The sequence below is a fragment of the Sorex araneus genome, chromosome 1, assembly GCF_027595985.1.
Source record: "Sorex araneus isolate mSorAra2 chromosome 1, mSorAra2.pri, whole genome shotgun sequence".
Classification (NCBI taxonomy): Eukaryota; Metazoa; Chordata; class Mammalia; order Eulipotyphla; family Soricidae; genus Sorex; species Sorex araneus.
Genome location: NC_073302.1, coordinates 187,733,678 through 187,751,167, shown reverse-complemented (window position 1 = coordinate 187,751,167; position 17,490 = coordinate 187,733,678). Strand labels below are relative to the sequence as shown.

Genomic DNA, 17,490 nt, shown 5'->3' with positions numbered 1-17,490 from the left:
CATAACCATGTCCGTTGATGGCTTTCTGTGAGCAAGTATTAAATGTGTTCTTATAGAACAGAATTGTAATTTCTATAAAGAAACACATTGAAGTTGAGTCTATTCACTGGCAGCTCTATTTAGTTAAAGAAGAGATAACAGTAAAACGGACTGTTTTCTATGTACATGTCCAGAAAGAGACACTATACTGGGAAATAAATAAAACTTTCCTAATAGAGTTACTTGGTTGCTGTTTGCAATTTAGCCTGAAGAGAAGAGTCTGCAGTGGGGACCAGAAGCATCCTTAATTATGCAGAAACACTCCCTTGCTACAATGTTGCTTCTTGCCTTTTTTCTGGTGGACTTCTCCCAGGAGGTGCTTGGCCCACCCAGGAACTCCCACCCCCATTAATTCTCAGCCGGCTGGTCCGGTGGCTCAATAGCAGAGTTGGAGGTGGGAAGCCATAAGGAGGCATGGATCGAACCAGGTAAAGTTTCTTTGGTTCATTTGGAATTGATGATCCTTCATTGAACAATTCCTACAGAAGTCAGACTACGTATTGATCATGCATTCTCATGACTACCATAATTATTATTTGTGTTTATTTGGGAGTCTCAACAGTGCTGGGGCGGGATCTGGCAACGTCTCTCGGTCGCGCTCAGTGCTATACTAGAATCTGAGGGTGCAGATTTGCTGCAGTTCTGATGCAAGGGCGACGTCACGTGCTGCCAGGGTTCAAACCCAGCCTAGGTTACCCCTAGTCTGAGCTATCTTCCAGCCCCAATTGGTAGTGTTTTCGCAATAGTCTCAGGGTCAGGTGTCGTAGTCCTCTGAACATAACACTCTCAGTATCATTGCCCCTTCTTAGTCACTTGGTAGGAGAGTTATCTGTACAGAACCCTGAAAGTAAGAAGAATAACTCATGGTGTTTTTTTAAAAAAAAACTATTAAAAGTCAAATTAGATGTATATGGTCCAGAAAAGTGTAATCAGGAAACCAAATACTTGTCTCTAATGTTTAAATTATTGATTATAAAAGCAATGAGTGGTTGCTGGTCTTTCCTATACAATGGCTTTAAACAATAGAAACGGTGTGCACTAGAAGAAGCAAATACTTAGATTCTTATTAATTTATAAGGACCAGATAGACTGCAGGGAAACTTCTGAAAGTTTCATCACAGGGAATCCTTTATGAGAGTACAGTAGCTCTTCTGAATGTTTTAGAGAAAGTCACCTCACTACCCATGGCCCAAGCAGTGAACTGTTGTGTTTATCTTGATCCTACAGTATTTGAAAATTCTGCCCTATTATAATAGTTTCAGTTTCCTGGTGTTATTGGAATAGCTAATCCATTGACAAATAGAACTTGTTATAGTTGGATTTTAATGTTGATGGTTCTTTATTACTTATTTTCTATTAAGATCATTAGACTTTTTTCTTAAACATAGATATATAAATGGTGGGTCATTTTAATTAATCATTATGTGTTCATTTTATTATTTTCTACTAAGAATTTTATGCTATTTTTGATTTCAGTTATTAAAAGGTATTAATAATGTTTTCAAGAATAAAAAAGTATTGTTTGCTTATCACTAAATACCATAAAAGACAACTGGAAATATTTACTCAAGATAGTATCTTTATGAAGTAAGTAGGTTGACAGAAAAAAATGTAAATTGTTAAAAAGATTTTATAATTTTTCATTTTATTAAATGTGTTTGTTTATTATATATTTTTCTGTTTTATTTTTATCAAGATAAAAACATGCGTTTATTCCAATTGGACTTACTCAGCTTATAAAAAAATTGTTTAGAACAATGGAGGCATGACATAACAGCTTCATGATTCAGGCTTTCATTTTTTTATTTCAAAAATTTAACTATGAGAACTAAAAACTTAAATTGGCTATTCTATTTGGTTCTCTTCAGAATAAGTCATAGATCACTAATTAGCAACTACAGCTTACATAACATGTCACCAGGAGCTGCAGGAAAAGTGAGATCAGGAAACTTATCCTGCCACATTCCTGCCTTCTCCCGAAAATTTGTTCGTGTTAATAAGAAAAAATAAAATAAAAATCTCTGTGAATAATCACCTGTCATAAAATTGAAAAACTCGGCATTTCAAGGAAGGCAAGAGTTTGTAGCATTAGAATTTAGACTAGAAAGGAAAAGAACTAGAACCGTCTCAGATCTAATTCAGCTGTCAACTACTTCCTGCTTCATAATATTTTCTCAGCTAGAAACAATTGAGAAATATTAGTTGATTACCAATTATGAACAAAAAGTTTTTTAGAAAGATTGTTTGAAAATGTTCATTGATCAGGCAAAGCATCATTTATAGATGAATACAATAAATAAATTATACAAAATCCTTGACGTTAAAAAGTTGACCGCCAAGGGAAAAAAAAATTGTGTAACTAAGAACATGCTGACAGTATAAAAAAATGTACAAATTTTTATTTTAATTTAAATTAACAATTATTTTATAATTGACCTGGGGTGTGAGTTTGAATATATTCAGTAACATGAGGACCAAAGAGCATAAGAATTTCATAGAGATATCAAAGCTTTGCAAATTAATTAATAGAAATAATTTTCTAAAGAATATATATAGACATTAATTGCAAATTTTAAAAATAAATTCTAAGAGAATAATTTAAACAAATAGACTTTATGTTTGCATTTCATGGATCCGTTAAATCTAAATGTTTTCAATTTCCCACGTCCTAATCATAATTATAAATAAAAGAAATTTCTGTAAATTTATAGAAATTACAAGAGCACTAAAAATAACCCTATGGAGGAGATTCTAGCTTAAGGCTAGCTGACTGTCGAAGAATTGTGAACTGTGTTGAACGGTTTGTCCATTTTATATTGAAAGACTAATGATACTAAGTAAACCTGAAGGAGCATATAAAATCGCTAGATTATTTCCTTTACATGCACCCTATATCTTAGGGTCTCTGAAATAAAAGTCTACTTCATTAGCTATTGATATATAAGAAAGATCAGACAATTCTTCTCAACTTCCTATGACTGGTTTCAACGTCAATAGTTCAGGAAACACCACCTTGATTTTATTACTGAAAATTATTTTTAAGAATATTGACATCTCCACATCGCTAGTCATCAGGGAGATGCAAGTCAAAACAACAAGGAGATATCATCTCACAACACAGAGACTGGCACGCATTCAAAAGAACGAAAGCAACCAGTGCTGGCATGGATATGGGGGGGAAAGGGACGCTCCTTCACTGTTGGTAGGAATGCCGACTGATCCAACCTTTCTGGAACACAATATGGACAGTCCTTCAAAAGCTAGAAATTGAGCTTCCATATGACCCTACAATCCCACTTCTGGGAATATATCCCGATGGTGCAAATAAGCACAGTAGAAATGACATCTGTACCTATATGTTCATTACAGCACTGTTCACAATAGCCAAAATCTGGAAACAATCCAAGTGCCCGAGAACAGACAACTGGTTAAAAAAACTTTGGTACATATACACAAAGTATATGCAGATGTTAGGAGAGATGAAGTTATGAAATTTGCTTATAAGTGGATAGACATGGAGAGTATCATACTCAGTGAGATGAGTCAGAAAAAGAAGGAAAGACATAGAAGGACTGCACTCATTTGTGGAATATAAAAATAACATAATGAGACTGACACCCTAGCTAGTAGATATAAGGGTCAGGAATATTGCTCCATAGTTGGAAGTCTCCTTTATGAGTGGAGGGGAGAAGGCAGATGGAATAAAGAAGGGATAACTAAGAGAATGATGGCTGGAGGAATCAGTCAGGATGGGAGATGTATGCCAAAAGTAGATAATGGACCAAATGTGATGACCTCTCAGTTCTGTATTGCAATCCATAATGCCCAAAAGTAGAGAGATAGTATGGGGAATATTGTTTGCCATGGAGGCAGGGGGAGGGTGGGAAAGTGGGGTATACCAGGAATATTGGTGGTGGGGAATGTGCACTGGTAGAGGGATGGGTGTTTGATCATTGTGTGACTGTAACCCAAACATGAAAGCTTGTAACTATATCTTACTCTAAATCAATAAAATAAAAAATAAGAATATTGACATCTGCATAAAAATTAAGAAGAATATTATAGAACTTCACCTAGTGTTTAAAATATTCTTAGGGTATACTTCAAAAAATTTTGTAGAGAAAGAATAAAGTTAGGTAAAATAGCATAGAATGATATACTGATAAGTGAAAACAAAATAGTCAAATCTTAAGAGAAGTAAAAATTAATATATAAGTGATTATTTTATCAATGTATAAAGTCATCTAAGTTTGATTCATTTCCAGAAATTACATGACTTTTAACAACATGGAATTGACTTCATTTTTAAAAAATAATACTTCTAATAGTCAAGTAGATATGGAAATGAAAGTAGTATAACACTTACTTTAATTAAACTTTTGTTTGTTTATGCATTTGCAAATACTCAAAGAAAATAAAATACAGAAAATTTCATACTAGACATAATAAAAACATGCCACGGAATTATAAAGATGTGGTATATTTACACAATATAATACTACACTGGTATAAAAATGATGAAACCAGTGATATACTGCAGCTTGGATGGAACTGGAAACTGTCATGTTAAATGATGTAAGCTGGAAGAAGAATAAGCAGAATAATATCACTGCTTTGTGTTATTTAGAATTTCTGGATTGTGAAATGCAATGTTTTAAAGAGTGGGTAGAGAGAAGAGATAGATATGAAACAGTGGGGCCAGGTCAGGGGACTAAGGTGCAAAAGTGATGTTAAAGAATGATAGAGCCAAATATGCAAACCACAGCATCAGCAACACTGAAATCAAGAGACCAAACCTAAAAAGGGGTTTGTCAAGAGGGCAGACTGGGTGTATGTTGGGGGGGGGTGGAGGCACAGAGGGAGATGTGGGGGATGGGCAGGACATGGGAAAAAATCTGGGAACATTGGTGAAGGGAAGTTGGCATTGTTGGAGGGATCAGTGCTTCAATATCTAAATATTCAATATCAATTCAATATTCAATATCTAAAACTCAACTATGAATGACTTTGTAACTCATAATGCTTTAATAATTTATTTTAAATTCACAAAAAATAACTAAAACATAGAAACATTCCATGGAATCAATAAAGTAAGGTTTTTACAAAGTTAACTGTTCGATTCCTCCACTCTCTCGGAGAGCCCGGTAAGCTACGGAGAGTACCCGGCCCTCACAGTAGAGCTTGTCAAGCTACCCATGGTGTGTCTGATATGCCAAAAACATTAACAAGTCTCACAATGGAGACGTTACTGGTGCTCACTCAAGCAAATCGAAGAGCAATGGTATGACAGTGAGAGTAACAGTGTTTTAACATTGATAATTTAGAAGGGGAAAATAAAAAGGTAACTACCATTGACCAATACCATCCAGATTCCTTTTTTGCAACAAAATTAGGAACAGGGACAGTGAACTTGAAGGTCCCTCTTGCATACCACCACAATAACATGAAGAAAACAGCGCAAATCCCCATCACAAGGAGAGGACAATGAAAGGAGTCCAGAAGCCTCAATAGGCATTTCCTACAAACTTGAACTCTCCGATAAAGAATTCAGAGTTGAAGTGAAGAAGATGTTCAATGAACTCAGTGTAAAGATTGAAAAGGTATCCATTAAATTAAAGGAGGACCTGACAGAAACAATACAACAGACAGCCGAGAAAATACGGGGAGAAATGAGAGCAGAAATAAAAAAAAAAAAACTACAAAAAGAAATGTCATGAATGAAGGATTTCGTAGACAAAATAAAAAACTCAGTGGGTTCCCTCAACAATAGAATGACTACAGCAGAAAACAGAATCAGTGAGCTTGAAGATGAGCTGCATGCAGCCTACAGGCAACAACAAACAATGGGAAGAGACTTCAAAGTAGCTCTAAGACGAATCAGAGTCTTAGGGGATGATCTCAAGAGGAACAACATTACAAACATTGGAGTACCAGGACAGGGAACCAACCCTAATGAAAAGGCCACAGTCAAAGAAATTATTGCTGAAAAGTTCCCAGAGCTGGAGAACGCAGGCATCCAGATTCAAGGAGCCCGAAGGGTGCCAGCTAAAAGAGACCCTAACAGAAAAACTCCAAGACATATCACAGTTAGAATGATAGATGTCATGGATAGAGACACAATACTGCAAACAGCAAGGTCAAAGAAGGAAATCACATACAAAGGAGCACCCCTTAGATTCACAGCAGACCTATCAGAGGAAACCCTCCAAGCACGAAGGCAGTGGTGGGATATAGTGAAAAAACTCAATGAAGTGAACCCTTCACCAAGAATACTTTATTTGGCTAAACTCTCACTCAGACTCAAAGGAGCTATATACTATTTGGTGGACAAACAACTGCTCAGGAACTTCATTAACTCAAAACCAAACCTAAAAAAAAACTAAAGGGGCTATTGTAAAGCAATAAAAATCCCTACAAGCACAACAAACCCTTACAGAACAATGGCGCAAAACCCAAAAACAATAATCTCCCTCAATATCAATGGTCTAAATTCACCAATTAAGAAACACAGAGAGGCAAGATGGATTCAGAGACAGAACCCAACATTCTGCTGCCTGCAAGAAACACATCTGAACAGCCAGAACAAACACAGACTCAAAGTCAAAGGATAGAAAACAAACCTGCAAGCAAACAACTCCCTCAAAAAAGCTAGAGTAGCATTGCTAGTAATGGACAATATAGATTTCATGTTGAAAAATATTAGAAGGGATAGTGAAGGCCATTTTTTATTAATCAAGGGATATGTACAGCAGGAAGAAATCACACTCCTAAACGTGTATGCACCCAATGAGGGACCAGCTAAATACTTACAACAACTGCTAACAGACCTTAAGAAGGACACTTCTTAAGTCTGTATTCACACAATACCTACTTCTTAAGTAGGTATTGTGTGAATAACACAATAGTAGTTGGAGACTTCAATACCAGCCTATTTCCTCTGGATAGATCAAGAATATTAACTCACCAAGGAAATATTGGCCTTGAAGGAAGAAATAGAAGAGAGAAGGATAATACTTGTGTACTGGGCATTACATCCCCCCAAAATAGTACACATTCTTTTTCAGTACACATGGAACATTTTCCAGGGTAGACCATGTGCTGGGAACACAACATGCCTCAACAGAATCAGGAATATAGACATTGTATCTGTATCAGCTATCTTTTCAGACCATGATGCACTGAAGATAGAAGTGAACCATGTACAGACGCAGAAAACCAAATCAAACACCTGGAAATTAAAAAACTCTATGTTGAACAATGAGTGGGTCAGGAAGGAAATCAAGGAAGAAATCAAAAGGTATTTAGAAATAAATGATAATGAAGACATGAGCTACCAGAACCTGTGGGACACATCTAAAGCTGTGTTAAGGGGAAAATTTATAGCTCTTCAAGCATTTCTCATGAAGGAAGAAAGGGCCCATATAAATAACTTGACTTCACAGCTTAATATTTTATAAAAGGACCAAAGAAAGGAGCTCAAACCAGACAGAAGGAAAGAGATAGTAAAACTTAGGGCAGAAATCAACGACATGAAAACCCAGAAGACAATCTGAAATATCAATGAAACCAACAACTGGTTCTTTGAGAAAATAAATAAGATTGATAAACCACTAGCAAAACTCACAAAGAAAGAGAGAGAATCCTTATAAACATAATCAGAAATGAAAAGGGGGATATCACAACAGAAACTGAAGAAATTCAAAAGATCATCAGAGACTACTTTGAAAATCTGTATGCTAACAAACAAGATAACCTAGAAGAAATGAATAAATTCCTGGATTCCTGTAATCTCCCAAGGCTGAATCAAGAAGACCTGGAATACCTAAACAGTCCTATTAATATCAAGGAAATTGAATCGGTAATCAAAAATCTTCGCAAAAACAAAACCCCGGGTCCAGATGGATTCACTAGTGAATTCTTCCAAACATTGAAAGCGGACCTATTGCCAGTTCTTTTCAAGTTTTCCAGGAAATTGAAGAAACAAAAACCCTCCCAAACAGTTTATATGAGGCTTATATCTCCCTAATACCAAATGCAAACAAAGACACCTCAAAAAAGTAAACTATAGGCTAATATCCCTGATGAACATGGATGCGAAGATTCTCAAAAAATATTAGCGAACAGAGTTCAACAACTCATCAAAAAGATCATACACCATGACCAAGTGGGATTCATCCTGGGGATGCAAGGATGGTTTAACATTCAAAATCAATCAACATAATACATCATGTCAACAAAATAAAATATAAGAACCATATGATCATATCAATAGATGCAGAGAAAGCATTTGACAAGATCCAGAACCCCTTTATGATGAAAACTCTGGTCAAAATGGGTATAAAAGGGACTTTTCTCAATATAGTCAAAGCCATCTACTACAAGCCTATGGCAAGCATCATCCTCAATAGAGAAAAGCTAAGAACCTTCCCTATAAGATCAAAGACTGGACAAGGATACCCACTCTCTCCACTTCTTTTCAATGTAGTACTGAAAATACTTGCAATAGCTGTTAGACAAGAAAAAGGTATTAAGGGAATTCAAGTAGGAAAGGAAGAAATCAAGCTCTCACTATTTGCAGATGATATGATACTATACTTAGAGAACCCTAAAACCTCTACCAAGAAACTCTTAGAAACAATAGACTCGTATAGTAAAGTCGCAGGCTATAAAATCAATACCCAAAAGTCCATGGCTTTCCTATACGCAAATAATGAGAGAGAAGAAAGTGACATGAAAAAAGCAATCCCGTTCACAATCGTGCCTCAGAAAATCAAGCATTTTGGAATCAGATTAACTAAGGAGGTAAAGAACTTTTACAAAGAAAACTACAAAATGCTACTTCAAGAAATAATAGAGGACACGAGAAAATGGAAAGATATTCCCTGCTCATGCATTGGGAGAATTAACATTGTCAAAATGGCAATACTCCCCAAAACATTGTACATATTCAATGCTATCCCTATAAGGATACACATGACATTCTTCAAAGAAATGGAGTGAACATTTATGAAATTCATATGGAACAATAAGTCCCCACGAGTAACTAAAGCAACTCTTAAGAAAAAGAATATGGGAAGAATCACCCTCCCTAACCTCAATCTATAATACAAAGAGGTAATAATTAAAACAGCATCATACTGGAACAAAGGCAGAGCCACAGACCAATGGAACAGGGTTGAATATCCTGACACACACCCTCAAATACATGATCATCTAATCTTTGATAAGGGAGTAAAAAATGTGAATTGGAACAAGGAAAGCCTCTTCAAGAAATGCTGCTGGGAAAACTGGACAGCAACATACAAAAAAATGGGCTTAGATCTCTACTTAACACCATGTACAAAAATCAAGTCAAAGTGGATTAAAGATCTCAACATCAGACCAGAATCCATAAGGTACATGGAAAACGAGGTTGGCAAAACCCTGCACGACATTGAAGCTAAAGGTATTTTCAAAGATAACACACCGCTGGCCAAGCAATGAAAACAGAGATAAACAAATGGGACTAAACTAAGAGCTTCTGCACCTCAAAAGAAACAGTGACCAAAACACAAAGACAGTATACAGAATGGGAAAGGATATTCACCCAATACACATCTGATAAGGGGTTGATATCAAGGATATACAAGGCACTGTTGAACTCTACAAGAAAAAGACTCCGAACTCCATCAAAAAATCGGGAATGGAAATGAACAGAAATTTTCTCAAAGAAGAAATCTGAATGGCTAAAAGACACATGAGAAAATGCTCTACATTACTAATCATCAGGGAAATGCAGATTAAAACAACAATGAGATATCATTTTACACCACAGAGACTGGCCCACATCCAAAAGAACAAAAGCAACCGCTGTTGGCATGGATGTGGGGAGAAAGGGACTCTCCTTCACAGGTCATGGGAATACCGACTGGTTCAGCCCTTTTGGAAAACAATATGGACGATTCTCAAAAAATTAGAAATTGAGCTCTCATTTGACCCAGCAATACCACTCTTGGGAATATATCCTGGAGAGGCAAAAAGGTATAGTAGAAATAACATCTGCATTTCTATGTTCACTGAAACACTGTTTAAAATAGCCAAAATCTGGAAGAAACCGAGTACCCAAAAACAGATGACTGGTTAAAGAAACTTTGGTAAATCTACACAATGGAATACTATGCAGTTATTTGAAAATATGAAGTCATGAAATTTGTATATAAGTAGACCTACATGGAAAGTATCATGTTAAGTGAAATGAGTCAAAAAGAAAGGGACAGACATAGAATGATTGCACTCATCTGTGGAATCTAAAATAACATAGTGGGAGACTAACACCCAAAAGTTGTAGAGATAAGGATTAGGAGGTCTGCCCACAGCTTGGAAACTGACCTCACATGCTGGGGGAAAAGGTAGCTCAGATAGAGAAGAGAACACCAAGTAGAGGATGTCGGGAGGACCCATTCGGGTTGGAAGATGCGGGCTGAAAGTAGACTATAGACCGAACATGATGGCCACTCAATACCTCTATTGCAGGCGACTTCTAGCACGGCTGTGGTGGCAAAGCGTGGACCGAAACCCATCCCTGCCGCCGCCCAGTCAAGAGGAGTACGAGGCCTCGGGGGACTGCATAGGGGCCACAGTGTACAGCAAGCAGTGTCTCTTCGGCGTGCTCAGCGGACTCATCCAGCTTGTTAGCCCCAAAGACACCAAAACCATCTCAGATGATGAGGAGCAGCAGAAGGAACTGGATGAACTGGAGAATGAAATTTGCCGAGTCTGGGATGTATTGATGGATAAGGATGTCTCTCTATTTCTCCAAGAATTTAATGCCCCTGACATATTTATGGCCGTATTGGCCAAATCCAGGTGTCCTTGATTAAGGGAAATCTGTGTGGGAATTTTAGGTAATATGGCCTGTTTCCCGGTCATATGTGTGTCCATCAGCAATAATAAAAATCTAGGCCAGGTATTACTGCACTATTTGTACAACTCGGACCGCCCCCCCCCACCCCCCCGACCCTGCTCCAAACAAGCAGGTTCTTGCTTACTTGCCTTTCCCAGGCGGAAGTGGCCAACATCTGGGTGGAAAGGATCCGGGAACATCCAGCTATTTTTGATAGTATTTGCTTCATCTTGTCAAGTTCAACAGATGTTAATTTGCTGGGGAAAGTGGGGGAAGTTGTGGACAAGGTCTTTGATTTGTGTGAGAAGCTGATGTTGGAATGGATTAGAAAGGGGGCTGTGCCACCTCCGAATCCTCTCCGAGAAGATTCTGAAGAGCAGCCTGTGTTTAAAATTGTGCCCTGTGTGCTTGAAGCTGCCAAGCAAGTATGTTCCGAGCATCCTGAAGGACTTGATGTTTACATGCGCATCTTACAGCTGCTTACCACAGTGGGTGAAGGGATCCAAGCAATTGTACAGTGCCCCGACACCGGGAAAGACACTTGGGGTTTACTTTTTGACCTGGTTTTCCATGAATTCTGCCAGACTGATTATTTCCCCCCCCCTTTGTCCTGCAGGAGCACAAAACCGCGCTGGCCTTGATTTTCTCAGTGTTGTCTGCCGTCTGTGCCTCCCAGGTAGAGCAGGAGTATCTCAAGAAAGAAAAAGCTTTTCTATTTAGCAATAACTGTGCCTTGGAGAAACCAAAATCAACTGATTCCTTGCCTCCTGTGTGTGCAGTAGATCCCCCGCTAATTGACAGCTTGATTCATGTTTTACAAAATATGGAACATTGTCAGAAGAAGCCAGGAAGCCAGAGAACTCAGCAGACTCGGACACAGAAGAAACCACAAATTCTGATTCAAGCCAAGATGATTTCCACCTGAAAAAGAATATCTCGTGTGAATTTCTGTCTAATATTTTACAGGTATTAAGAAAGGAGATGGAGGCACAGGGACTGAAAAAAGGCCAGCTAAGCAAAAAGAAGTGTTCCTGTGCCTTTCAACACCTCCTTCCTCTCTACAGCCCAGTGTTGGAAGACTTTCTCAGAACCCTCTGTGAAGTGGATAAGACCTTGGCTGGCCACATGGAGGAAAGCTTTCCTAGCTTGAAGGTTCAAACTTGAGGGTTAAAAACTGAAGTGGAGTTTCTTCTTCCCAAGAAATAAGCTTTATGTTCTTCGCTGTTGAAATGGACCCAGAGGAAATAGGGAAAAGAGTTACATCGGACCTGGAGTGTCTTGGTAGCTCATTCCCTTGATCCTTTCCCAGCCTTACCTGACTTTGTTTAGCATTTGGGTCTGGAGTGGTCACCACAATCAAACTTCCCCCTTTAGTTTACATCATCATGTGGTTTTTGACATCTGCAGGTTAAAAAAAAATACGAGTTTTGAGGTTCTTTTTAGAATATTTAAGTGTTAGGTTATGAGAATTTTCTTTATAATTCATAATTTGATTTTGATGTGAGAATTTTGTATTTGATCTACTGCAAGCACATTCACTGGTAAGAACAGAAAACTCTTAAGGCAATAGGGTTTTTTTGTTTTGTTGGGTTTTTGGGCCACACCTTGTGGTGCTCAGGGTTTATTCCTGGCTCTGCATTCAGGAATTACTCTTGGTGGGCTCGGGAGACAATCTGGCTCAGGGTGCCGGGAATCGAGCCTGGGTTGGCCACATGCAAGGCGAGCACCCTATTCGCTGTACTATTGCCCCTAGCACAATAGCTTTCATGTATCTTATGCAATGAGAAGTCTAGAAGTGTTTGACTCAGATCTGCTAAGGTGGCTCAGGGACCCTGACTTCTTTTACCTCTACCATTAAGACCTTTTTTTTTCTGTTTTTTTTTTTTGTGTTCCTTCTATAACAAATTGGTTTTGTTGTTGTTGTTTCCGTGTCACATCTGGCGATGCATAAGGCTTAGTCCTGGCTCTTTACTGAGGAATTACTCCTGGTAGTGATTGGGGGACCAAATGGGATGCTGGGGTTTGAACCCTAGTGAGCTATGTGCAAGGCAAGCACCCTACCTGCTGTACTATCTCTCTGGCCCCTCTACGCCAAATTGTTAGTAACTTAAAAACTTATTAATAATATAGGTTTATATTCAGTTTATTTTCCAATGCATTGTGTATAAAGCTATTATGCTAGCATTTTGACAGAAGTGAATCAATCAAGATTTTCTGTTTCAGAATAAATTTTAAGTTTTTTTTACCTCTTACTGTTCATAAAATGTGCAGGGCATGATTTCTTTCATTTCTGTCATTTGTATAGTGCTTCCAAAAGAAATTTATTCTTTTTTTTATTATTATGTTTATGAAATATGTTCTTAACTAGGTATACTTTTGGAAGTACCCGGTTTGCATTATTTCATTTACTAAAAGATTTAAGTTTTTAACAGATTTTAGGAATATCTATTTTAATATTCTAACAGAATTTAGGAATTCTTAATAGATCTTAGGGATATTCAGTTATGAACAGCAACAGCAGCTTTTAAAATCTCTTTTACAGAAAAATAAATTAACTTTTTATGGCAAAATTTCTTCCCAATTTACTGTAGAATATTTTTCCTTTAAAGCATTGGTCTTCCATACTTTGTATTCTTTCCTTGTATGGCTTTTGCTGATAAAATACTGAGTTGCTGTTTCTGGTAAGTAACAAGAAATTTCCTGTTTGGAGGTAGTTTGTTGTATCAAGTGTTCTTGCTGAAAAGAATGGAACTATCAAATTAAAATCTTACTGATTAAACTCTTAAAAAATACCTCTATTGCAAACTACAACACCCAAAAGGAGAGAGAACAAAGGGGAATGCCTTGCCACAGAGGCAGGGTGGGGTGGTGGGGGATGGGGTGGGGGTGGTGGGAGGGATACTGGGATTATTGGTGGAGTGAATGGGTACTGGTGGAGGGATGGGTAAACGATCACTGTATGAGTAAAATGCAACACAAAATTTCATAAGTTTGTAACTGTACATCACAGTGATACTCTAGTAAAAATTTTTTAAAAAGCATTGATAATTTAATGAGTTATTGATTACAAAAACATTTTAATAAATAATAAGTTTATTAAAATGGTAAACATATTTACTATTGAAGGAGAGTTCTATTGCCACTTAATTTTCTTCCACAATTCTGAAAACAGCACACAATCCAGTGGGAACTATTCAATTTTCTGGCTCTGTTTATGTAATGAAATGGAGAATATAAAAACAATACTCAGAAAAGCTCCAATTTTGATTTATTTACAGGACTGGAGCCATAGCACAGAGGGTGAGGCGTTTGCCTTTCATGCGGCCGACCCAGGTTTGATTCTTCCATCCCTCTCGAGAGCCCACAAGCTACCGAGAGTATCCCGCCCAAATGCAGAGTTTGGCAAACTACCCATGGCGTATTCTATATGCCAAAAACAGTAACAACAAGTCTCACAATGGAGACGTTACTGGTGCCCGCTCAAACAAATCGATGAACAATGGGATGACAGTGCTACAGTGCTATAATTACTAATATAATAAACTATAATAAATAAAATAATTGCATATGTTATGTTTTTGTTATAATATGTATATATTGTAGTAAGCTACTGTGCATTTATGCAATGAATACTATTCTACATTTCTCAAACATTAAACTAATTTAAATAATTATTTTAACTTGAATTATTAGTCCAAATGAGCAATCATTGTTTGTCTTTGTGAAATTGTTTTTCTCCCTTTTTGATTTTTTTTAATGCTACATATTCAGTTACATATCTCATCAACTTTTGGCAGAGGTATGATTTCTTATAGTATATATTTGAAATCTAATAAAGCTACTTGTCTCTGTAACTTATCCTCTTTGTTTAATTTCAACTTCATCTTCTTGATCTTGAGAAATAGCATTTTTCTGCTACATATATAGGAGAAAATTAGGAAAATATTCAAATAAAAAAACTTCTTATCTTATTATTTGTGTATTATAACTCTAAAGAAATGGAATAGCTTATCTTGTGGTTTATGAAACTGTTTATGTACTGATAAGTCATTTATAAATATCATTTAAGGTGGAACAAAAAAATTAAAGGGATGAGACAATTCCCAATGCAAACATATCCTAAAACATGATTAGCAGAACTAAGAATTAAGATAATAAGGGAGGGAAAAATATAAATGATAATGGGGCACTATAAGTTTAATAATTAAATAAACTATGATACATATAAAAGAATATAATTAATAAATAAAATTATGTATATTTCAAAAAATAAATCAATAAAATATAACAAGTACAGTACACAATATATAAATTACAATTGTTGCTTAATTTATGTTGGAAATAATTGAATAAATTATTTGTTGCTTCTCTTGCTTTTTATTTTTATTTTATTAATTTATTTATTTTTAATTAGTGAACCACCATGAGGGTACAGTTACAGATTTATACACTTTTGTGCTTATGCTTCCCTCATACAAAGTTCGGGAACCCATCCCTCCACCAGTGCCCATTCTCCACCACCAGTAAACCCAGCATCCCTCCCACCCTCCCCAATCCCATCTCCCCCCACCCCACCCTGCCACTGTGGCAGGGCATTCCCTTCTGTTCTCTCTCTCTAATTAGCTGTTGAGTTTGCACTAAAGCTGTTGAGGGGCCACTGTGCTCAGTCTCTAGCCCTCATTCAGCCCACAACTCCCTTCCCCCACATGGCCTTCTATTACATTATAGTTGGTGATCCCTTCTCTGAGTTGCCTTTTCCCCAGAATGTGAGGTCAGCCTCCAAGCCATGGAGTCATCCTTCTGGTACTTATTTCTACAATTCTTGGGTGTTAGTCTCCCACTCTGTTATTCTATATGCCAAAGATGAGTGCAATCTATCTATGTCTGTCTGTCTCTTTCTGAATCATTTCACTTAGCATGAAACTTTTCATGCCGATCCACTTATGTACAAAATTCATGACCTCCTTTTTTCTAACAGCTGCATAGTATTCCATTATATAGATGTACCAAAGTTTCCTCAACCAGTCATCTGTTCTAGGGCATTCGGGGTTTTTTTCCAGATTCTAGCTATTGTAAACAGTGCTGCGATGAAAATATATGTGCAGATGTCATTTCGATTATACTTTTTTGCCTCTCTGGGATATATTCCCAGCAGTGGTATTGCTGGGTCAAATGGGAGCTCAATATCTAAATTTTTGAGAATAGTCCATATTGTTTTCCAGAAGGGCTAAACCAGTCGGCATTCCCACCAGCAGTGTAGAAGGGTCCCTTTCTCCCCACATCCTCTCCAACAGCGGTTGCTTTTGTTCTTTTGGATGTGTGCTAGTCTCTGTGGTGTGAGGTGGTATCTCATGGTTGTTTTGATCTGCATCTCTCTGATGATTAGTGATGTAGAGCACTTTCTCATGTGCCTTTTGGCCATTCGTATTTCTTCCTTGGTAAAGTTTCTGTTCATTTCTTCACCCCATTTTTTGATGGGGTTGGATGTTTTCTTCTTGTAGAGTTCAACCAGTACTTTATATACCATTGATATCAACCCCTTATCTGATGGGTATTGTGTAAATATCCTTTCCCATTCTGTGGATAGTCTTTGGATTCTGGTCACTGTATCTTTTGCGGTGCAGACGCTTTTTAGTTTAATGTAGTCCCATTTGTTGATCTCTGTTTTTACTAGATTGCTTAGTTCCGTGGCACCCTTGAAGATACCTTCATCTTCAATATCGTAGAGGGTTTTGCCGAACTTGTCTTCAATGTACATTATGGTTTGTGGTCTAATGTTGAGGTCTTTAATCCATTTTGATCTGACTTTTGTGCATGGTGTCAGGTCAAGGTCTAAGCCCATTTTTTTGCATGTGGTTGTCCAGTTGTGACAGCACCATTTGTTAAAGATGCTTTCCTCGCTCCACTTCACATCTCTTGCTCCCTTATCAAAGATTAGATGACCATACATTTGAGGTTGTGTGTAGGGATATTCCACCCCGTTCCATTGGTCTATGGCTCTGCCTTTGTTCCAGTACCATGCTGTTTTAATTGCTACTGCTTTGTAGTAAAGTATGAGGTTGGAGAGGGTGATGCCTCCCACCGTATTTTTCCCAATTATTGTTTTAGCTATCCGTGGACGTTTGTTGTTCCATATGAATTTTAGGATTGCTCGATCCATTTCTTTGAAGAATGTCATGGGTATACTTATAGGGATTTCGTTGAATCTGTATAATGCCTTGGGGAGTATTGCCATTTTGACGACATTGATTCTCCCTATCCACGAGCAGGGTATATGTTTCCATTTCCTCATGTCCTCTTTGATTTCATAGAGTAGCGTTTTATAGTTTTCTTTGTAGAGTTCTTTTACTTCATTGGTTAGGCTGATTCCGAGGTACTTGATTTTCTGGGGCACGATTGTGAATGGGATTGCTTTTTTCATGTCCCTTTCCTCTGCCTCATTGTTTGTGTATAGGAAGGCTTTGGATTTTTGGGTATTGATTTTGTAGCCTGAAACTTTACTGTATAAGTCTATTGTTTCTAAGAGTTTCTTAGTAGAGGCTTTAGGCTTCTCTAGATATAGTATCATA

The 17,490-nt window shown here is 37.3% G+C and overlaps 2 pseudogenes; one reads left to right on the top strand and one right to left on the bottom strand.

Annotated features, from left to right (window-relative positions):
- LOC129402067 (M-phase phosphoprotein 6-like) overlaps positions 1–455 on the bottom strand; it is a 78,209-nt pseudogene extending 77,754 nt beyond the window's left edge.
- On the top strand, positions 454–12,085 carry LOC101556686 (protein SAAL1-like; annotated as a pseudogene).
- The last annotated feature ends 5,405 nt before the right edge of the window (positions 12,086–17,490 follow it).